The 4503-nt window shown below is 33.1% G+C and overlaps 1 long non-coding RNA gene across 1 annotated transcript; it reads left to right on the top strand.

The window, feature by feature from the left end:
* The first annotated feature begins 3020 nt into the window (after positions 1-3020).
* On the top strand, positions 3021-3676 carry LOC144999667 (uncharacterized). The gene is made up of 3 exons (XR_013660954.1): positions 3021-3093; positions 3303-3404; positions 3513-3676. It is a non-coding gene; the product is annotated as an uncharacterized LOC144999667 (long non-coding RNA).
* Positions 3677-4503: the final 827 nt, after the last annotated feature.

The raw sequence follows: 4503 nt of genomic DNA, 5'->3' as shown, positions 1-4503 counted from the left end.
TTGTCATTCCCTGTCCACTAAGTTCCACTAGTTTCTTCATAATAGCCTAGGGCAAGAAAACTCATATGAGAAGGGAATATTTCCAATAAGTTGATTCATTGACAGATCAATGTAATCTTTTATCATATGAAATTCTTTTTTTATTGAGTATAAGAATCAAGAACAATACCCTGTAAAATATCAAGTGTTCTTAGATTGTTGTGATATCATCAGAAAAACTCATGGGTTGTATGGATCCATTAAGATTGATACTGCTCAGGATTGTTGTGATATCATCATAAAAAGTCATGGGCTGTTTCTCTTCTATTGTTAACCCACAGGAGTTCTGGAAAAAGTTGGTCAGGCTAATAACATCCTGCAACATAATAAAATAGAACACTATGATAACTTGATAAGGACAAAGATGTCTGATATGTAATAAAGATACATGCATGAATCAACATGAAAAGCTACCTGATCACGAAAACCAGTGAACTTGTACTTCAAACCATCTTTGATTCTAACAGCAAGCTGATTAGTCCGTGGAACTTTCATCCATGTAAGACCAGAAATATCAGATTTATCAACTTCAACAGCCTTACCACCTCCTTGTTTCTTCCATAATATACCACCTGGATGAACTTTAAGTTGACCTGGATTCTGGATTGTTCAGAAAGCATGTTAGAAAGTTGTAGGGAGATGGAGTAAAGGAATGAGAAGATTAGATTGGAAAATAAATTACCAGTTTCAACATGAATTGGTTATAAACATTTCAGTTTTCATAACATGGTATGTATCAATTTGCAAAGATTAGTTACAATCTGAACAACATTAAAAGATAGATGAGAGGAAAAAACATAAGAAGGCTTCAATTGAAAACTTATCTCCATCAAAGAATCTTTCTGCATCAAATTAAAAAGAAAAAAAAAGATAGTTAAAAATCAAAACTGTCATATACCATGAGGAAGAAATTTGAAAGTAATTAACAAAGAGGAACCTCATTTGCACCAGTTGTGTCATCCACATGGAATTCCAATATGACATCATTCTTTCCTTGTAGCTGTGTTTGGGAGACATCAGCTAAGGAGACTTCAAATGCTTGCTTTGAACCAACAAGAAAAGACAGCATATTGCCTGAAAAGTTTCAGAAAGGAAGATACTAGTATGAATAACATGTTAACTAGTTTCATTTACATCTCAATATTACTAAATGTGTGTTGCTCCACAATATACTAATTTGGAGATTTTACAAAACAAGATAAGGATAAAGGTCTCAACCATTTAAATCAACTTTTCCCCAGTTTTTCCCACTAATAGAAAGCTGTTTCTCTTCTGTTGTTAACCCACAGGAGTTCTGGATAAAGTTGGTCAGGCTAATAACATCCTGTAATATAATAAAATAGAACACTATGATAAGGAAAAAGATGTTTGATATGTAATAAAGATACATGCATGAATCACCATGAAAAGCTACCTGATCACGAAAACCAATGAACTTGTACTTCAAACCATCTTTGATTCTAAAAGCAAGCTGATTAGTCCATGGAACTTTCATCCATGTAAGACCAAAAATATCAGATTTATCAACTTCAACAGCCATAGGGTTGTCTTCAACATCCTCCCCTGTTGTGTTCAACATCCTACCCAATAAAAGTGAGTCCAACTTCTGTAGAGTTCTTCCCAGCCATATCTGTAATGTACGTTTGTGATGACTGTATCAGTATAGATGATGTACACGTATATGTCCAGCTGGCAAAGTAATATAGGATAATGATGAATGTATATGAAGGGTATCTTAGTAATCTTACCTCCACACCACGACTCATCTCTTGTATAGCTGATAGCACTGATAAGCTATCCAGAAGTTGGAGGTACTCAGACAAGACCTGGAATGTATGTACATAAAAAGATTGTATATTTATTATTTACAATGCTATGATAAAAAGAAATTCTAATATATATATATATATATATATATATATATATATATATATATATATATATATATATATAAGGGGAGCTGATAATTCCACATCTTTTTATACATCCATGGATTTTTAAAGTAAATTGACAGTTATGCCCTTCATCATCTATCTTTAGAATGCAATTAATTTATTCAAAGGATGCATACGCTTCATTTTTGATAAACCATTACACCAAATGAACTCATTCCTCATCTCACAGTGCTAGAGATCCCCTTGAACCACAATCTCCAACAGAATCCTATCACCTGTGACCATCATTTTCACCTAAATATGCTCTTTTCCTAATGCATTTCTAGTAATTGACAAAATACTTGACTATCTACACTTGATGTTACCTGCATCTCTAAAAACATTTAAAAACAAAAGTTCACTACATTTAGAAGTGATTCTTGTCTCTAATCTTGCATATTAGAGAAAATAATCAATCTGAGTTTTCATGTGATTAGTGGCTGCATCTTTGCAGGTGCCTTTTTCTATATCAAAACTAATAGCTTCTGGACTTGGGGCATCTGTTCCAACTGAGCAATTGTTCAGAAGACTTATAATCACACTTTTGATACCCTTGATTTTGGGGAAGGTAACACATTTTATTGTCACTTTTTAAGGCCCATACAATATCACAGTTTTTAGTCATTCTGTGTAAATATCATGCCTTTTCTTAGAACCAAAGCAATTTTCCCCCCACATATGAAACAGGGGCATTTGCTAAAAACGAGAAAATTTTGTGATGCTTCTCAAACTATATCGATAATACATCTCAACAACATAAAGATTTCAGAATCATGGATTGATGGTTACCTTACCCTATGCTTCTTACTTTTTTTTGTTTCTCATCCAAAGAATTAATGTGGATTGCATCTGTTTGTTACATGATGGTTAAGCCTGAAGCTTTTCTTGTAGCTGTGATGATGGGAGCGTATGGTCTTTCTTCTGAATCACATACATTGTTGAGATGATATTTTGTTATTTCATTTAATATCGTGTATATATATACTGCAGGCTGCTTCACCTGATACTATTAGGTTTCAATGCCACATCAATTCATTGCCTATGTGATGTATCTGGTGGTAGCAAATCAATCTTTGCAAAAAAGAAAAATTCTACTGCCCTCTTACTTATTGCAAGTCAGGTAACAAATTAAGTTATCCACTAATCAACTTTTCTGTTTATTATTATTATTATTATTATTATTATTATTATTATTATTATTATTATTATTATTATTATTATTATTATTATTATTATTAGTATTATTATTATTATTGTAGAACCTATTTTTTGGTGTTGGAGATATTATCCTTAAAATCTTAATCTGGTGTGAGGGTGAGATTTTTGTAGAAAGCTTTGCCAGTGCTGGTTGCGGTGGTGGATCAACTTGGTGGTACATTTGGTGAACCAGGATTACTAATCATCCCCTGTGTCGCAGCACATTTAAACCAGGTTCACCCTTTGCCATATACCATATGCATTTCAAAAGCTTTTTAATTGCTAAATTTCTTTTATACCCAAGCAACCACTATTTTTAAAACTAAACGTTTTGGTTTATAGATCATCATGGACTCTTTTCTCATAACCTTTTGGAACAAAAAAGATCAGTCGCTTGCCAATACCTAGCTGTTACACGACCAATCACCAAGATGGATCATTTTCAGTGGGTCAATAAAGCTGGAAGGAAACACATGAAATACTCGTGCATATTATTATTATTATTATTAAATCCCTTAAAACAATTTCAATGCAAATATATCGTACAGTAATTATCTTTGATTTACTGAAAAAAAGATTCAATTTATTGAGCATATCATGGGTACATAATCCGAAATTCTTTTTAGGTATTTCTCATTCTAACATGCTCCAACTCCAGGAAAAAAAAAACAAAAAACATAAAGAAAATGGAGAAAATACATGGGAAATAAACAGGTCAACAATGAATGCGCTTGTTTGTTTACTTAGGCAAGCCAGTGAGTGGGTTAAGAAGAGCAGGGGTTTACTTATGCCCTTCATCATCTATCTTTAGAATGCAATTAATTTATTCAAAGGATGCATATGCTTCATTTTTGATAAACCATTACACCAAATGAACTCATTCCTCATCTCACAGTGCTAGAGATCCCCTTGAACCACAATCTCCAACAGAATCCTATCACCTGTGACCATCATTTTCACCTAAATATGCTCTTTTCCTAATGCATTTCTAGTAATAGGCTATACCGTTCCAATTCCCCATTTTAGATGGTTTGTACAAAAAAGGAAGATAGCTATTTAGGTGGAAGAGTGAGAGACGGAGAAGGCAATATAAATGAGAGGCGAAATAGTCAATATGGTTTAAAATCCGTGGATTAAAAAAAAGAGTCGTGGCAATATCACCTCACATATAAAAGATGTTGTAAACTGAAAGAAAAATGGAAGTGAATCTAAAAAGCAGCAGGCATCAGTCTCTTCAACAAAACTCGTCTCTGTTGAAAATAAAAGAATGAGCAGATTACCAAATAATCCTTCGATTGACTCCAATTTGGAGTCAAATCGATATCCATTCAGC

Source organism: Lactuca saligna, chromosome 6, assembly GCF_052625555.1.
Source record: "Lactuca saligna cultivar CGN05327 chromosome 6, ASM5262555v1, whole genome shotgun sequence".
NCBI lineage: Eukaryota > Viridiplantae > Streptophyta > Magnoliopsida > Asterales > Asteraceae > Lactuca > Lactuca saligna.
Note: the sequence above shows the minus strand (reverse complement) of the source record. Positions and strands in the feature narration are given on the sequence as shown.